The following is a 20,708-nucleotide window of genomic DNA, read 5'->3' as shown; positions in this document are numbered from 1 at the left end:
TCAAATTCTATTCACTTTCAAGAATACAAGTTCATACAATTCTAAAGTGGAATAAATTCGGATTACAAAGAATAAAAGAAAATGCAATGCTTTCTTGGATTCTTCAATCTTCAAAGTCTTCATCCTTCAAGTTCAAGCTTCTTCATGCTTTCTTCAAAGTCCTCATGCAACATGAAAAAAGAAACATAAGAGGGGTGAATTTAGCAAAAGAATAATTCAAGACAAAAAAGGGGTGAGATTAGCAAAGAGTTAACAAATAATTCAAAAAGGAATCAAAGAGATATTTCATGTCCACTTGCATAGCTCATGTCATAAGAAATATCTCATAAAGAATATTCTTTGCCAATCAAGTTTACCAAATGCCAAACACATCCTTAACCTTTCCTATAAATAGAAGGCCTCACTTCATTGCAAATCACACACAAAAGCTACTATACTACTAGCTTTCTCACTTCTCTCTCTTTTTATAATTTTCAAGTTACAAAGTTCCATAGTTACAAAGAAGGGAGAGGTAGTTCTTCATACCTCACTTGAAGATCTTCATCTTCAAGCTTCCAACCACTTGAAGTTCATCTTCAAGTCTCCCTAATATCCAAAGAGGTGTTATGGCATCACCTTCATCAAAAGCCTACAACATGTCAACAACAATCCAAAGTTGTTAGCAACATCAACAACAACAATTCAGAAGCAAAGCAAAATTCAGCAACATCCACAATTCATCAGTTCATTTCGGTTATGTAACAACAACTCGCAAAGCCACGGTTCAGAATCACGCAACAACAACTATTCTGAAGTTGCAGCAACAACATGTTCAACGGTTCAAAAACACAGCAGCGGCAACAATTTGCACAGTTGCAAAAATTCAGAGCAATACCAACAATAAACTAACTTGCAGAAATTCAGAAAAGAACTCAAAGCTTACCTCAACATCAAAACCAACCGGCAAAAATCTCCTTGCCGTAGGTAAGCCAATTCTAATCTCACTCTCAAATATTGTTGTTGCCATGGATATACTTCTCTGTTAAAATAAAATTTTCAGAACACATAAAATAGCATAAGTTATTGTTGCTATACTGTTAAATCTAAGTAAAAACAAAATTAAGAGGTGATACCTGGATTTTTCCTCTGGTTCTCCTCCCATGGCCGAAAATCATTCACTAAGAGGGAGAGTTTCTCCACTGTGAGAAACCGAGAGGCCAGAAGCTATTGTTGTTTGTTCGCAGCAAGAGAGAGCAGAGATCGTGAGAGCAAGAAATCGAGAGAAACCGAGAGAGTGAGGCAAGTAGCTATGGCTGTTGTTCCTCTTTGGCTTTTTTCAGAAAAGTAACGTGAGGGAGAAAGGAAAGAGGCGCTGCCTCTATGTTTGGTTTTTAGGGTTTTCTCAAAACCCAGCTTGCATTAAGAGGAAGGTGGATCCGGGTCATCCTGACCCGACCCGGTCCGGCCCATCCTTTTTCTTTTTTTATTTTAATTCAGTCTTGGGCTCTCACCCCCTTTCAGGTTTTCTACACCTCTGGCCCAATTATTAGTTCTTTTAACTATTTCTTTTAGTTTTCTTTAAGAAATTGTTTGCATAAAAAGACTTAGTATTTTATTTTAATATAGGATTTAGTTTTGATTTTCTAATCCTTATTAAAAATGACAAAAATATGTTGTGAGATTTAAGTTTTCTTAGAAATATTTTTTATATGTTTAGAAGTATGTTTTTTTTAAAGATATTAAAAACACAAAAAATATTTTAGATGCATATTTAATTTTATGTTTTCTAATTATTTTCTTCCTTCATGAAAAATCACAAAAAATGTCTTTTCTTAGATTAATTTCATTTGAATTTGATATTCTCATATAATTTTAGTGTAATTAATCATTTAAATTATCTAATTTATCTTTGGTTATTTTGCACACATTACTTGAATTTTCTAACTTCATCCGAGACTTCGAGATTATTTCTCTGTTGTTCTCTGTTTTGTCTGTTTGTTTGGTCTTTCATTTGCTGTAGAAGTCCATAAACAATTACTGGATGATCATGGAATTGCTGAAAGTTGTGAGCTTATCCGACGTTCTTTTCTGCTGAATAAAAGATCAAATATGCCAGAGATTGTATGCAGTTGATTTAAGACTTTTGGAAATTTATCGTGTAGTCGCTATGATTCTATCAAGCTTCTGATAAATTTTCATTAACTTTAAATCCGAGATCATCATTCACTCACCATCGATCTTCACTAACATCGTGGATATACTTGACTAGCTTCAAGATGATTCACGTGCTAACATACTAACAATTGACTTTAATTTCCGCATTTTATTATAGTGTTCTTTATATTTCTTGCTTTATGCTTTATTTTATTATTTATTATTTATGTTTCTGTTATTTTTTCTTTGTCCATTTGGACATATTATTTATATTTCTGTTATTTTTTCTTTGTCCACTTGGACATATTATTTATATTTCTGTTATTTTTTCTTTGTCCATTTGGACATATTATTTATATTTCTGTTATTTTTTCTTTGTCCATTTGGACATATTATTTATGTTTCTGTTATTTTTTCTTTGTCCACTTGGACATATTATTTATATTTCTGTTATTTTTTCTTTGTCCATTTGGACATATTATTTATGTTTCTGTTATTTTTTCTTTGTCCACTTGGACATATTATTTATGTTTCTGTTATTTTTTCTTTGTCCACTTGGACATATTATTTATATTTCTGTTATTTTTTCTTTGTCCATTTGGACATATTATTTATATTTCTGTTATTTTTTCTTTGTCCATTTGGACATATTATTTATGTTTCTGTTATTTTTTCTTTGTCCACTTGGACATATTATTTATATTTCTGTTATTTTTTCTTTGTCCATTTGGACATATTATTTATGTTTCTGTTATTTTTTCTTTGTCCATTTGGACATATTATTTATGTTTCTGTTATTTTTTCTTTGTCCACTTGGACATATTATTTATATTTCTGTTATTTTTTCTTTGTCCACTTGGACATATTATTTATATTTCTGCTATTTTTTCTTTGTCCATTTGGACATATTATTTATATTTCTGCTATTTTTTCTTTGTCCATTTGGACGTATTATTTATATTTCTGCTATTTTTCTTTGTCCACTTGGACATATTATTTATGTTTCCGCTATTTTCTCTTTGTCCATTTGGACATTTATATTCCGCTATTTTCTCTTTGTCCATTTGGACGCTATGTTTATGTTTCCGCTATTTTCTTTTTGTCCACTTGGACCATACTTTACTTTTATGCTAAAAAACTAATAAACAACAAAAATCTAAAAAAAACGCTTAAGGTTCTCTCTTGGACTACTGGTTACTATCCCTAGCATTTTGGAGATTTGGACTTATGGACTTAGTGCCTCTGGACCCCTATTCTGTTATTACTCTATGGTTGTTCTGTCTGTCTGGCATTGGATTGTTGTCTGTTTGTGTATGCAGGTATTTCCTTGAAAGTCCTTGATGGTTAATTCCAAGGCATTGAGATAAGAATTTTACCCGAAAACAGCCGTTACTCTGCCCGATTTTCATCAGAATTTTAATGTGCTTAATGCAAAGTGGTGCTAAAGATAATAAGTTCATCTGGATCCCCAAGTGGTAATGCGTCGGCCAACTGTTGGTTTCTTATTTTGGTTAGATCATTCTCTCCTTAAACTTTTATTTTATGCACTAGGTTAGCCTCTTCACCTCCTTCACTTCTTACATTTTCAAAATCTTCTTCCTTTTTTTTCAAAATCTTCTTATGTTTGTAAAACCTTTTTTTAAAAAACCTTTCTTAAAAATGTCTTTTGCCCTTAGTGGCTTTTCTGCAAAAGTTTAGACACGATTAATTGTTGTAGTGAGTTGCGATACCCCACGATTTTGAAATTGATTGATATAATGAGATCTTTTCTGCGTGAGAGAGCTAGTGGCATACTCGTTGATTTTATCCGAGTTGGAGCCCTTCTTTCATTAGCGATGCAAAGAACTCATTTGTTCTCATGCTCAAGATCAATGGCCGAGTATTTCTCTCCGACGATGATAAAGTGTTTATTCGTTTTTTTTAAAACCGTTTTCCCTTTTAAGCGGAACTACATTAGCTCTGACTTCTCCATTGCACCGAGGAGGTATGTAGGCACAAGGCTTAATGTCTTACCGAGCTTATTTTAAAAAATCAAACAAGAGCAAAGGTGATCTAAGCAAAACTAAGAGCCCATGGATAACCATGGATACAAAGGGTGCTTAAAACCTTCCCTTTGTATAACCAACCCCCCGAACCCAAAATCTGTCAAAAGGTCTTTTTCTGTTCTTTTATGCCTTTCCTAAATGTTGGATAAAATAAAAGTCGGTGGCGACTCTTGCAAAAAAAAATATATATATATAAAAAATCAAAGAGAGCAAGGAGTCAGTTCGTTCGCCTCAAAAAACCGAGTTTACAGAACTGGCGACTCTGCTGGGGATTTGAAAAATCTTTTTAAAAGAGGGGTTACCTTAGAGTTTTAGATCACTTTAATATTTGCTTATACTTGTTTATTTTGTTATTTTTGCTATTCTGGATATATGTGTGGTTCCGTCACTTGAGATACATTATGGACAAATCCTAACCCGGATTAAGTACACATAAGATTTAGGTGGAGGGTATAGTCATGTATGGCATACAAGGAGTTCAGTCCTTAAAAAGCTGGCCTGAGAATCCTTCCGCTCAGTGGAGGTTCCTTGTTGGTAATATATGTTTAGCAAGTTCAGTTGCGAAGACATTATTGCTTTCATTGAACTGTAGAAGCTGAGTTGGCCGTAGAACCCATTAACCCATCCTGGCCTTATTAGGTTGTGGCGCAGAAACTATTCAAGTGAAGACTTGGATTAGTTGTCATGCGGAGAGCCACACTCAGACGAGTTTTTCTTGAGAATATTATTGGCTCACAAGTTCAGTTGTGCAAGCCGGTAATATCCGAAAGAAGAATGTGGACTCTGACGTATCAGTAGAACATGTTGTGCAGGTGATTAACCCCTAGTACTATCCCATGTTTGGTTCTTTGACCTCATGCTCGTGACGTTGAACTTTTGAACCTATTATATGTGCCCCATGTTTGTGTTACCATTTCTGTATATGTGGCATTCATGCATTCATACATTCATAAAAATCTTTTCCTTTGATTTCCAATGAACTCATAGGTCTTTTTTTTGTAAACATCGTAAGTTTCATCAAACTCAATGGATCTTGGGTGTTGATGGGGTGAAAACTCTAATCCACCAAAATGGATGATTGATTTTGATGATAACCTGATCAATGCTTTAATCCAATGCTTGAATGTTTGCAAATTAATATCTTAAGTTCTTTGAAACTCAAAAAAAAAAAATTAAAAACAACAATTACATCATTTGCATACATACATTCAGGTTATCCATGAAACTTATCCTTGTCTGTCTCCATCTTCAAAGTTATCTGTCTACCATCGAGTTGATTCTTCCTCCTCTAAATCCTCTTCCATAAGGTTTTAGGTCTGATCTTCATTGTCCTTTCCATCAAGGGGCAGCAGGCCATGATTTAGAAAGATGTTTCCCTGCTGTTTGCATTTCCTCAGTTGTATTGTTTGCTTTTAAACTTTTTTCATTCCTGAATGTTAATTTTAATGAAATGAGCATCGTATGTTTGAATTCATTTTCATCTACTATGTCTATGTTTATGCTTCTTTTACAAAAAAAAAAAAAGAAAAAAAAATTCTATTTTGCTTTCTCTATCAAACTTGTGTTTTATGCAAAGATTGGAGGGAGGATGATGACAACGAAATACCCAGGTTGTTGAACTGTATGCTTTTAAATAAAACTTTGTTGACGATGTACAGGCATTGTTTCAATTCCCAAATACTGGAGAAATAAGGAAGTTAATCCCTTGTCAACCCCTTTGAGCCTAGAAGTTGGTGTTTCTTTCTATACAAAATAACCCACATTTTAACCCGGGGCAGGGTAGTTCCCAGTTAATTTGGTTGTGCATTCTATTCTAAGAGAATCATTCAATACACCTTTCAACAAGTGTTTTAATCACAAGCTTTCCCCCGCATACATCAAAGAAATGTTGGAGATGCCGAGCAAAAGCCAATGATGGGTCATTATAATCATTAAGCAGGATAGTCACTATCTTTCAAAAAAAAAAAGTATCAAAAAAGAAAATCAAAGAAAAGCCTGCTAAGTCAAACTCAAAAAATGACTTAGGCAAAAATTAAGGCATCCCGCTGACTGTGAGTTTAAAAAATAAACAGTTCAGGCAAAAGTTAGGGATATCAAAAGAAAAAAGGAGAGATAAGTCAATAAATTCTTGAACCACAAAATGTTGTGACTATCAAAAGGAAGAAGTGACTGGCATCTCCAAGTTTTCTTGGCTTGTGAACTATCATCATTACAACAGGTAAAATTCTAGAAGTCTCTTGGAACCTGAATGCATATTTTGAATTAACTGGGTTTAGGAATGAAGATCATCACGGAGATGGGGTGGGTTACAAAAATTTTGAGCCTTATACCTTTTATTTTAAACCGTGAACCTGACCACATTACAACCTTCAAAAGCCCTAATTGAAGCAAGGTTTATTTTAAAGCATACTACTACAAGGTTGCGTAAGCTGACTCCCAAGAGATTTTCCAATCATTTGTTTTGATATCATACTTTTACTTTGAATTTCTCAAACCATTGTGTTTTGACCAATAATTCCATTTTCTTTACATATATAACATCTTTCCAATAATGATTTTGACTTCAAAAAATATGTTTTGAGCATTGCATTAAAATTACCATTCTTGAATGAACATTTATTTGCGAGTAAGCACTCATCTTTAAGGAAGTTCAAACAGTCGAGAAACTTGATCAGTGATCCTATCAGGGGCACGTTCCTTCAAGATCCTGTTGTTCAAATGTTTAATCAAGATTTGTTGATCAGAATATCCTCTGCAAGATGTATACTGTGGCAAGTCTTCCCAACATTCATTTCAAGAGTTGAATCTGTGATCAATTCATCCCCAACATAGTTCAACTGAAGCCATGATCAATTAACTTGCAACAATTATTCAATCATGGGCAATCTTCTTCAGAAATACTCAAGCCAATTTTATCAGTTATTCTCAAAGGATCATTTGTTTGATACAATTATCAGTGTGACCAGAAGTTTGTTCAAGCATCTTCTTTCCAAGCGGATTTTTTAGAATTTCCGTGTTGAGGAATCAAAGCTCCAATCTTGCCTCACAAAAGAGTCAATTCCAGTCGTCATAGATAACTTTAACATCATGCATAAAAACAAAATCATGCTCATTTACATTCTTCTAAGGTCCTGTTATTGTCAACATCTTACCTTGAGATCAAAGTCCAACTTACTTGGCACCTACCCAAACAAATTTATCCTTTTGATTCGTTTTGTCTGTATCTATCTGATATTCTTCATGATATGTCTTGTTTGTTCTGACAATTTTTCAGAACTTTGTCACCTTTTATTCAAAGCTTCTATGGATGTCCCAATTCCCAATAAAGTGTTATTACCTCATTCAATGTCACTCTTGAATGTCTCTGAGTTCAATCATGTTTTATCTTGATTTTCGTTTGATGCTGTTGCATTCATGGTTTATCTTAAAACGCTTTTGATATTTTCTTCTTAAAGTTCAAATCATGTTTTACCATGATTGACCTTGATGTTCTCTAATCATGTTTTACCTTGATTGTCACTTGGTATTCTCTAATCATGTTTTACCTTGATTGTCATTTGGTAGTTTTCAATCATGTTTTACCTTGATTGTCATTTGATGTTATCCAATCATGTTTTATCTTGATTATCCATTAATGGCATCCAATCATGTTTTACCTTGATGGACCTGTGACGATTATCTAATCATGTTTTACCTTGATTGTCCATTGATGATTATCCAATCATGTTTTACCTTGATTATCCTTAATGACATCCAATCATGTTTTACCTTGATTTTCATTCGATGTTGCCCAATCATGTTTTACCTTGATTGTCATTTGATGTTGTCCAATCATGTTTTACCTTGATATTCATTTTATGTAGCCACATTCATGTATGCCTCAGATATTCTCTTCTCAAAGTTCAATCATGTTTTATCTTGAAAGCTTTTGTCAACTGTTTCTTTCTTGTGTGAAGTCTGATTCTATTCCTAGATGACGTATACCTTTTCCCCAACGGAGTCTGTTTACTTCTCCCCTGTGGTTTCCTATTTCCATCTCGTGGAAATCATATGCATTCATAATCATAAGCATTACATTGCATCTCAGGTTCAAAAATTGTGTTTTTATATATATTTAAGTCTCTTCAATCACGTCGAAACGAAGATTTACAATCTTCACATCTCCGGATAGAAGAAACTTAAATAGGGGCATCTGTTGCACCCCAATTTTTGACCTCTGAGATCCCATCATTTTCTAAGTGTTATGATCATTATCATTATCATTTATCATCATGCATATTTTTATTTACTAACAAAAAAATAAAAAGAAAAAAAGTTTGTTACTTGTGTATTAAAAACAGGAGAATGATCAAGAGGAAGCTGAAGAAATTAGGGTTTTGAGGCCCACAAGAGGTTCAACATTCTCTCAAGATTCAAAGGTTCCTTCAATCAATATTTGGTCCTCAAAGATTCATTTCAACAAGCTCAAAAGCTTTGAATCAACCAAGCTGGGATTCTTCATTCATTCACTCGTTCATTGCAGGATAATTTCGTGTTCATTTGAAGTGTGCCATTTTCAATTGGTGAGATTTAAGATACTTGTTTGGAATTTATTTCATGGTTTTTTGGCTCATGGTGAAGAATTGATTCATATGGATTATTTGAAAGTTGGTACAAGTTTGAAACAATTCATGGAAATTTCACCGAAATTGCAAGAAATATCTTTTAGTCCATTTGTTGAAAGATTATTTCAAGTATGGTTTAAAACCATAAATTCAAGAATTAAAAGTTCATTGGTGCAAGAACATTCTTCACATTACTTTCAAGGATTTTCCATTCAAGAATATCCAATATTCATGGTTCATACAACTTCATTCAAAGATTTTTAAAGGAAATTCAAACATTCAAAAATGAAGTTCATTCTTTACAAAGTTCCAAATTTCAAATGAATTACAATAGAGACTTTGTCCAAAATTCAAGATTACAACATTTCAAGTCTAATTCAAGGTTCAAAGATATTACAACTTTCAAATTCTATTCACTTTCAAGAATACAAGTTCATACAATTCTAAAGTGGAATAAATTCGGATTACAAAGAATAAAAGAAAATGCAATGCTTTCTTGGATTCTTCAATCTTCAAAGTCTTCATCCTTCAAGTTCAAGCTTCTTCATGCTTTCTTCAAAGTCCTCATGCAACATGAAAAAAGAAACATAAGAGGGGTGAATTTAGCAAAAGAATAATTCAAGACAAAAAAGGGGTGAGATTAGCAAAAAGTTAACAAATAATTCAAAAAGGAATCAAAGAGATATTTCATGTCCACTTGCATAGCTCATGTCATAAGAAATATCTCATAAAGAATATTCTTTGCCAATCAAGTTTACCAAATGCCAAACACATCCTTAACCTTTCCTATAAATAGAAGGCCTCACTTCATTGCAAATCACACACAAAAGCTACTATACTACTAGCTTTCTCACTTCTCTCTCTTTTTATAATTTTCAAGTTACAAAGTTCCATAGTTACAAAGAAGGGAGAGGTAGTTCTTCATACCTCACTTGAAGATCTTCATCTTCAAGCTTCCAACCACTTGAAGTTCATCTTCAAGTCTCCCTAATATCCAAAGAGGTGTTATGGCATCACCTTCATCAAAAGCCTACAACATGTCAACAACAATCCAAAGTTGTTAGCAACATCAACAACAACAATTCAGAAGCAAAGCAAAATTCAGCAACATCCACAATTCATCAGTTCATTTCGGTTATGTAACAACAACTCGCAAAGCCACGGTTCAGAATCACGCAACAACAACTATTCTGAAGTTGCAGCAACAACATGTTCAACGGTTCAAAAACACAGCAGCGGCAACAATTTGCACAGTTGCAAAAATTCAGAGCAATACCAACAATAAACTAACTTGCAGAAATTCAGAAAAGAACTCAAAGCTTACCTCAACATCAAAACCAACCGGCAAAAATCTCCTTGCCGTAGGTAAGCCAATTCTAATCTCACTCTCAAATATTGTTGTTGCCATGGATATACTTCTCTGTTAAAATAAAATTTTCAGAACACATAAAATAGCATAAGTTATTGTTGCTATACTGTTAAATCTAAGTAAAAACAAAATTAAGAGGTGATACCTGGATTTTTCCTCTGGTTCTCCTCCCATGGCCGAAAATCATTCACTAAGAGGGAGAGTTTCTCCACTATGAGAAACCGAGAGGCCAGAAGCTATTGTTGTTTGTTCGCAGCAAGAGAGAGCAGAGATCGTGAGAGCAAGAAATCGAGAGAAACCGAGAGAGTGAGGCAAGTAGCTATGGTTGTTGTTCCTCTTTGGCTTTTTTCAGAAAAGTAACGTGAGGGAGAAAGGAAAGAGGCGCTGCCTCTATGTTTGGTTTTTAGGGTTTTCTCAAAACCCAACTTGCATTAAGAGGAAGGTGGATCCGGGTCATCCTGACCCGACCCGGTCCGGCCCATCCTTTTTCTTTTTTTATTTTAATTCAGTCTTGGGCTCTCACCCCCTTTCAGGTTTTCTACACCTCTGGCCCAATTATTAGTTCTTTTAACTATTTCTTTTAGTTTTCTTTAAGAAATTGTTTGCATAAAAAGACTTAGTATTTTATTTTAATATAGGATTTAGTTTTGATTTTCTAATCCTTATTAAAAATGACAAAAATATGTTGTGAGATTTAAGTTTTCTTAGAAATATTTTTTATATGTTTAGAAGTATGTTTTTTTTAAAGATATTAAAACACAAAAAATATTTTAGATGCATATTTAATTTTATGTTTTCTAATTATTTTCTTCCTTCATGAAAAATCACAAAAAATGTCTTTTCTTAGATTAATTTCATTTGAATTTGATATTCTCATATAATTTTAGTGTAATTAATCATTTAAATTATCTAATTTATCTTTGGTTATTTTGCACACATTACTTGAATTTTCTAACTTCATCCGAGACTTCGAGATTATTTCTCTGTTGTTCTCTGTTTTGTCTGTTTGTTTGGTCTTTCATTTGCTGTAGAAGTCCATAAACAATTACTGGATGATCATGGAATTGCTGAAAGTTGTGAGCTTATCCGACGTTCTTTTCTGCTGAATAAAAGATCAAATATGCCAGAGATTGTATGCAGTTGATTTAAGACTTTTGGAAATTTATCGTGTAGTCGCTATGATTCTATCAAGCTTCTGATAAATTTTCATTAACTTTAAATCCGAGATCATCATTCACTCACCATCGATCTTCACTAACATCGTGGATATACTTGACTAGCTTCAAGATGATTCACGTGCTAACATACTAACAATTGACTTTAATTTCCGCATTTTATTATAGTGTTCTTTATATTTCTTGCTTTATGCTTTATTTTATTATTTATTATTTATGTTTCTGTTATTTTTTCTTTGTCCATTTGGACATATTATTTATATTTCTGTTATTTTTTCTTTGTCCACTTGGACATATTATTTATATTTCTGTTATTTTTTCTTTGTCCATTTGGACATATTATTTATATTTCTGTTATTTTTTCTTTGTCCATTTGGACATATTATTTATGTTTCTGTTATTTTTTCTTTGTCCACTTGGACATATTATTTATATTTCTGTTATTTTTTCTTTGTCCATTTGGACATATTATTTATGTTTCTGTTATTTTTTCTTTGTCCACTTGGACATATTATTTATGTTTCTGTTATTTTTTCTTTGTCCACTTGGACATATTATTTATATTTCTGTTATTTTTTCTTTGTCCATTTGGACATATTATTTATATTTCTGTTATTTTTTCTTTGTCCATTTGGACATATTATTTATGTTTCTGTTATTTTTTCTTTGTCCACTTGGACATATTATTTATATTTCTGTTATTTTTTCTTTGTCCATTTGGACATATTATTTATGTTTCTGTTATTTTTTCTTTGTCCATTTGGACATATTATTTATGTTTCTGTTATTTTTTCTTTGTCCACTTGGACATATTATTTATATTTCTGCTATTTTTTCTTTGTCCACTTGGACATATTATTTATATTTCTGCTATTTTTTCTTTGTCCATTTGGACATATTATTTATATTTCTGCTATTTTTTCTTTGTCCATTTGGACGTATTATTTATATTTCTGCTATTTTTCTTTGTCCACTTGGACATATTATTTATGTTTCCGCTATTTTCTCTTTGTCCATTTGGACATTTATATTCCGCTATTTTCTCTTTGTCCATTTGGACGCTATGTTTATGTTTCCGCTATTTTCTTTTTGTCCACTTGGACCATACTTTACTTTTATGCTAAAAAACTAATAAACAACAAAAATCTAAAAAAAACGCTTAAGGTTCTCTCTTGGACTACTGGTTACTATCCCTAGCATTTTGGAGATTTGGACTTATGGACTTAGTGCCTCTGGACCCCTATTCTGTTATTACTCTATGGTTGTTCTGTCTGTCTGGCATTGGATTGTTGTCTGTTTGTGTATGCAGGTATTTCCTTGAAAGTCCTTGATGGTTAATTCCAAGGCATTGAGATAAGAATTTTACCCGAAAACAGCCGTTACTCTGCCCGATTTTCATCAGAATTTTAATGTGCTTAATGCAAAGTGGTGCTAAAGATAATAAGTTCATCTGGATCCCCAAGTGGTAATGCGTCGGCCAACTGTTGGTTTCTTATTTTGGTTAGATCATTCTCTCCTTAAACTTTTATTTTATGCACTAGGTTAGCCTCTTCACCTCCTCCACTTCTTATATTTTCAAAATCTTCTTCCTTTTTTTTCAAAATCTTCTTATGTTTGTAAAACCTTTTTTTAAAAAACCTTTCTTAAAAATGTCTTTTGCCCTTAGTGGCTTTTCTGCAAAAGTTTAGACACGATTAATTGTTGTAGTGAGTTGCGATACCCCACGATTTTGAAATTGATTGATATAATGAGATCTTTTCTGCGTGAGAGAGCTAGTGGCATACTCGTTGATTTTATCCGAGTTGGAGCCCTTCTTTCATTAGCGATGCAAAGAACTCATTTGTTCTCATGCTCAAGATCAATGGCCGAGTATTTCTCTCCGACGATGATAAAGTGTTTATTCGTTTTTTTAAAAACCGTTTTCCCTTTTAAGCGGAACTACATTAGCTCTGACTTCTCCATTGCACCGAGGAGGTATGTAGGCACAAGGCTTAATGTCTTACCGAGCTTATTTTAAAAAATCAAACAAGAGCAAAGGTGATCTAAGCAAAACTAAGAGCCCATGGATAACCATGGATACAAAGGGTGCTTAAAACCTTCCCTTTGTATAACCAACCCCCCGAACCCAAAATCTGTCAAAAGGTCTTTTTCTGTTCTTTTATGCCTTTCCTAAATGTTGGATAAAATAAAAGTCGGTGGCGACTCTTGCAAAAAAAAATATATATATATAAAAAATCAAAGAGAGCAAGGAGTCAGTTCGTTCGCCTCAAAAAACCGAGTTTACATATATAGTAAGTGTTTATTCTTTTTAGGTTCAGATGTCTGGTAATCACTTTCTAAAATTAAATTTTTGATATAAATTTATGTTTAACACCTATGTTATTGTAGATATGTAATGTTATCATATTGGTTAATTGATTGAGATATTATCAATTAAACAATCGATCATGATTCAGTTAGAATATATATAATAGACCATGTTACATTAGAAAAAAAGTTTAATAAAATCTAATCACTACAAATTATTTCACCGTTAATTTCATTATCATTACTACTTTATAGTTTCTTAATATATGTAAAATCAATTTAAAGTCCCTTTCAACTTGAGATAATATTAGTTGTTAAACGACTATTTTATTGCATTAGTTTGTGTGAATACGTTACAAAAATACTTACTTTTATACTTCATCAATTCTACAGCTCTCTAATTTATCCCACGTGATGAAGCGTTCTCTATATTTGGTTGGTTTCATATGTTGCTACTCTTATTTGTTCTTTATTTGTTGAGATACTAATATTGTTATTTGCAACAATGATTTTGCATGAGAATCTTATGAAGGGATTTCAAGAGAGAAAAGTTAATGTTAAATCTTCTTCAAGAAGGTCTTTTCGGCTTGTCCCTTTTACTTTTAAGGTCGTTATTGATGTTCATGTGTCGGTGGCCAATGCATTGCACTATAAGAAAAGTTGTATATTGTTAGGGGATTTAGCCGGGACAAAATTTCAGACAAAAAAAATAACGTTTTTTGGGATAAAGTACCTCACAACGCATAATTAAATAAAAACAAAAAACTAGAAAATTTCTTCACCCACCTCCTAACCTTCTTGTCCACCCCTGGTGAATTTACCACACTACTCCTTGTTTCGGAAGTTCATTTCCGAAAAGGTACTTTTTTTGTTAAAAAATGTGTTTTCGGAAATGTATCTCCGAAAACGTGTTTTTTTTAATATAAAATATTGATTTTGGAGATGCATCTCCGAAATAAAGTTACTTTTCAGAATATGTGGTGTTTTCGGAAGTTCATCTCCAAACGCACCCCCTTGGAGGAATTCGGAAATGAACTTCCGAAATATTCCAAGACCAAATTGGTCTTGGAATGTTTCGGATATACACTTCCGAAATAATTAATAATTATTAAAAAAAATAAAATCAAGGTGAATCAATACAATTAATAGGTATAAAATCAAGGTGAATCAATAAAATGAAGGTGAATCAATAAAATCAAGGTGAATCAAAACATCCTAAACTATTTGAAAGTTAAAAATTATTGGTAAAATACCCTTTTTGGTCCCTTAACTATACCCCAAGGTCCATTCTGGTCCCTTATCTCTAAAAAGTGTCAAAGTGGTCCTTTAATTGTTCAAAAAGGACCACGTTTGTCCTTTCTGTCAGCTCCGTTAGTCAAAGTCAAAGGAATGGCGTATGTGGCTTACATGTGGCAGACAGATGTTTATTTTAATTACCAGATGGTTTATTTTAATTTCCAGATGGTTTATTATTATTATTATTATTATTATTCAATTGAAGAATACACATGAAGAACACAAATGAAGAACGCCTGAATGTTCTTCGTGCATAAATATTGAAATTCACCCACCTACCCCAAATTATGGAAACTTAAAAACTAACCCACCTCAAATCATCTCATAAGCATCAATTTATAATCAGAATCCTCAAAAACCTGGATCGAAGCTTACAAAATTAGAAGAAAAAAAACCAATTCTAAATCCAGATGAAATCAAATCCAGAAAAAAATCCAGATGAAATCAAATCGAAGAAGGTACATCCATTTCTCAGAACGAAGTTGTTACATTTCTCAGACATGGAAGCAACCAGAGTGATGAAAAATCCCCATGCGATTGGAGGTTGATTGTCGTAACCCTTGAATCAGAAGAACATTTAACTTTCTCCCATTTGCAATAATAATCAAGAGCACGATTTTAATTGATTGAAGTTTTCAGCTTTTGCATCACGTCACCATCTTGACCAAGCAGAGACAAAGATTGTAGAAAACAGTAAAACGAGATGAAGAACATTGGAAACTCCGAAAGCCATTTAGGGTTTTGTTGTTGATGAAAATGGTTTTTGACTGAAGAAGAAAAACAGAGAGAGTAGCGTAAGAAAACAGAGGCATCCATGGAAACCGGGGGAGAAAGGACTGATTCTGATACCGGGACGGAGATCGAGAACGATAGCGCCCATGGTTGTGCCTTCGCAGCGGCGTCTAGGTCTCTGCAACATAGTAGAGAGAAGCTTGAGGGTATTTTAGAGTTTATGGGTTTAAAGTAATTTTGCTGAAAATCTATTAAATCAGATTTAAATGCAACATATAATCATTTTTTAAATTTCCAATTTATCTTTATTGTTTAACCATGGATCTTAATACTGAGAAATGTAACAACTTCATTCTCAGAAATGGATGTTTTTTTATGTTTTTTCAGATATAATAAAATTGATAATAAATGTGAATGAAATAGATAACATCAATTGTAAAGTGGTTTGTTGGTAAGTTGAGATAGCTTGCAAGCAAGGTGGCCTTGGTTCAATTCTAGACTTAATCAAAAAAATTGGAATGTTTTTTCAGAATTTTAAAGCCTTTGAACATCAATATGTGCCAAGTCACCTGCCACACGTATGACCAAGTGCCACGTCAAATGCCACACAAGCAAAAGTTGACACCGTTAGTAAAAATTTGACGGAAAGGACTAACGTGAACCTTTTTGAACAATTAAAGGACCACTTTGACACTTTTTAAAGATAAGGGACCAGAATGTACCTTGGGGTATAGTTAAGGGACCAAAAAGGGTATTTTGCCAAAATTATTTTACTAACTTATATAAATCAAAAACATTTTAATTCCATAAGTAAATTTTGAATTATATAGAATTAAATATAAAATTTATTCATTAAATAAAATTAAGACAAAATCTTTTTTTAATTTTTTTAAACTAAATAAAAAATTATCTCATTTTTAATTATGAATCAGAATAGAAATATATAAATATATAATAATAATTATTAATTTTGTAAGTGAAATATATAAATATATAATATATAAATATATAATAATTAATATATAAAAATATAAATATATAATAATCATTATAAATTAAAACACTCATTTTTTTAATTTTTATAATTATTATATAAATATATAAATATATTTATAATTAATATATAATAATTATTATATAAATATATAAATATATAATAATTTTTATAAATATATAATAATTATTATAATTATTATATAAATTTATAAATTAAAACACTCATTTTTTTAATTTTTTTTGTAAATACATAATGATTATTATAAATATATAAATATATAAATAAAAAATTATAACTCATTTTGTAAGTGAAATTATTTTAATTATTTTAATTAAAATTATTTTAAATTTTAAAATATGAATCAGAATAGAAATATATAATAATTATTATTCATAACTAATAAATTATATCAAAATATATAATTATTATTATTTATTACTCATAAATTATATCAAATTTATAATATATAAATTAATTCATATCCTAAAATTAATTTTTGGAATTTTTAGATTTTTTTTGTTTTTTCGGAGATGCATCTCCGAATTAATTAAAATCCCAATTTTTGGGATTTTTTCGGAAATGCACTTCCGAAGTCTGAAAAAATTTAGAAAAAAAAATATTTCGGAAATGCATTTCCGAAGCAGGGGTAAATTGGGATTTTCGCTGGGGGTGACCCCCATAGGGAGGTGGATAAAGAAAAAACCAAAAACTATTGTGTGGAGAGACCCCTTGCTAATAACAAAGAAGGAAATATTTGAATTTTGAAAAGGGTAATGCTAACTTGTGCCTCAAAGGCACAAGTTAAGCGATAAATATAATAAAATTTACTTGGAAATTGTGTGTTGAATTTAATATTAGGTTATAATTAATTGTTTTATTGCTTTTCTCAATACAAATTTATTATTTATGGATTTTTTAATATGTGCCCTTGGGTCACAAGTTAGCATTATCCTTTTGGAAAGGGTAATGCTAACTTGTGCCCCAAAGGCACAAGTTAATAAGCGATAAATATAGTAAAATTTACTTGGAAATTGTGTGTTGAATTTAATATTAGATTATAATTAATTGTTTGCATAATTGCAACTTTAGTCCCCCTATTTTGTCTTTTTATTGATTTTGATCCCTCTATTTTAAAAACCATTATTTTAGTCCTCTTTTTAAGCTTTTTGTGCAATTTTCATCCCCCTATTTTGCTTTTTTCCGCAAAATTAATCCCTATTTTTGTTCATTTTTCAATAGAAAATTCAAAAGGGGGACCAAAATCGTGGTTTTAAAAATGGGAGGACCAAAATCGAAAAAAAGACAAAATAGGAGGACCAAAGTTGCAATTAAGCCTTAATTATTTTATTGCTTTTCTCAATTCAAATTTACTATTTATGGAAGCAATTCAAGGGACAACCCTTGCCTAAAGTAAATGACGCTAAAAAGGATTTTTGTTGGTCAAGTGGTACAGAGATTTGCGAGGGGCTCCTCCATGTAATCTGACTAGATTAAATTTTTTAGGGTTTACCCTACGCAATAAAGACATGCAATTGATGTTTCCCAGACAAGCAATTTGAGAGGGGTTCCCCCACGCAATAAATGACCGTTTAATTTCTGACGGGTTACTCCTCGCCCATGTGACTGTGTGCAATTAATAGTCACCAAACCCACCGCTTCAGTAACATTATAAGAAATTGGAATTTTCTTTACAAACCCCACCGCTTCCCCCTCTCTTTCCATTCAACAAAATAAATTTTTAAACATCTTCTTCTTCCATGAATCATAATACTATCTCAACTCCGCAGTAAAAAATCTTTAGATAATATTAATATATGATTCAATTATATACTTATTTTATTTTTTAGATATAAATTATAATGTTATTTTTGTTCTGTTTGATGTTTTTTGTACCAATTATTTTTTTAGAAGAACAATATTTTGAAAGAAAGCTTTAAAGTCTACAACAAATTTATTTTCAATTAAGATACAAATATAAAATTTATAAAATTTTTATGTATGTGTGTTTATGTTAGAGATTTATTGTGTTTATGTAATATATAGATTTGAAAATTTTTCACTCCACCCCATAGACATTTGACGCACCACCGAATTGACAAAACTGCTTTCGTGTTTTCGTAGATGCACTACAAAAAAACTGCTCTGCAGCGACGTGGATCCCACGTCGCAACATTAACAATCATGTCACAACCAAACAATAGCGACGTGTGCTGCTATGTCGCAGGAGCACGTGTGGCAACTCAGTAGCGACATGGACACCACGTCAGAAGGTAGCGACGTGACTCCCACGTCGCAATAAAGTTATATGGGGAACACCCCCCTGCACGCAGAGCAGGTGTGGCAGGTGTGGGGACTGTGATATTGACTTCTATAGCGACGTGGGTCTCACGTCGCTACTTTGAATGTTATTTTTTTTTTAAAATTAAATAACGCAGGATTAATTGTATTTTTATATAATAAATTAATTAATTTATATAATAAAATTTATATAATAAAATTTATATATAATAAAATATATATAATAAAATTTATATAATAAAATCTATAAAATATAATTTATATAATAAAATTTATATAATAAAATTTTATAAAATAAATTCATATAATAAATTTTATATAATAAATTCAATTAAATAAAACTAAAAATTTAAAACTAATATTTTAATGAATTAAAATGTAGAATAAGTTACATAAATATAAATTTAAAACAAATAAAATACAAAATGTTTTTAAGAGGCATCATCATCATTCGGAAAATAATTATTAGGATTAAAATCATCATCCACTCCGTCATCCTCCGGCTCTTGATGAGGAACATTACTGTAATTTCCACCTCCTTGCATAAATCGTCTCATCTGCTCCTCCATCTCAACTTGCTTCTTCAGAATGCCCTCTATCTGCCGTGCATGCTGTTGCTCCATAATTATCAGGATTTAACTACACATGTTATATTGAACATATGTTAACCATAAAGTTATTATTTTTTTAACTACACATTTTAAACTACACATATTAGAAATATTATTTAATAAAAATACTACTATTATGTTTTTGTTACATATATAGTAATAAAAATAAGAAATAAGAAATATTACTATTATGTTTGAAAATATACAAACACATACATATTATGTTTTTATTACATATATATACAAATTCAGTTTTAAATCAATTATATATGAACAAAATAAAAAATAAAAATAAAAATTGTTTTTATTAAATATATCATATACATATACATATACATATTTTGTTTTCATTATATATATATATATATATATATATATATATATATATATATATATATAACATATATATAAAAATTCTTTTTTAAAATATATAAATATAATATATATTCTGTTTTTTTTAAATATAGTATAATATTACCCATTATAATAAATAATATATATAATAAAAACTAAAAATGAAAACTTTATAATATATATAACTATTAAATTAGTTTTGAATATATTAAATTTGTTTTAGTTATAATAATCTATTTTTTAAAGTGAGGACTTTATAATATATATCTATATTATATTCTTAAAAATGAAAACTTTATAATATATATAACTATTATATTCGTTTTAAAATTATATTAATATTTATAATAATCTATTTTATATATTGTAAAATATTAAACAAAATATTCGTTTTAATAATATTAATATATAATAATTTTAATAATAGTTTTAATATAATCTATTAGATATGTTTATACTCTATTAGATATGTTTCTAACACCTACTTCAATTCATAACCCAGAATTCATACTCAGTACAGCAAGTTACAAATTTTATTTTCAACTATTCCACATTAGAACTTATTAGTACAGCAAACATATCTAATTTTATTTTAATATAACCTAATAAATCTATTAAAAATTATACCTAATAAATCTATTAAAAAACTTATCTCTTTAAAATCTATACAAAAATAACCTAATAAATCTATTAAAATATACTACATTAGAAAAAAATAACTTACCTCTTCTTCAATCTACTCCTCCTTCTTCAATCTACTCCACCTTCTTCAATCTTCTAAATCTAT

This window comes from Vicia villosa, linkage group LG7 (assembly GCF_029867415.1).
Source record: "Vicia villosa cultivar HV-30 ecotype Madison, WI linkage group LG7, Vvil1.0, whole genome shotgun sequence".
NCBI classification, from domain to species: domain Eukaryota; kingdom Viridiplantae; phylum Streptophyta; class Magnoliopsida; order Fabales; family Fabaceae; genus Vicia; species Vicia villosa.
The sequence above is the reverse complement of the archived record's forward strand: the minus strand, read 5'-3'. Positions refer to the sequence as shown.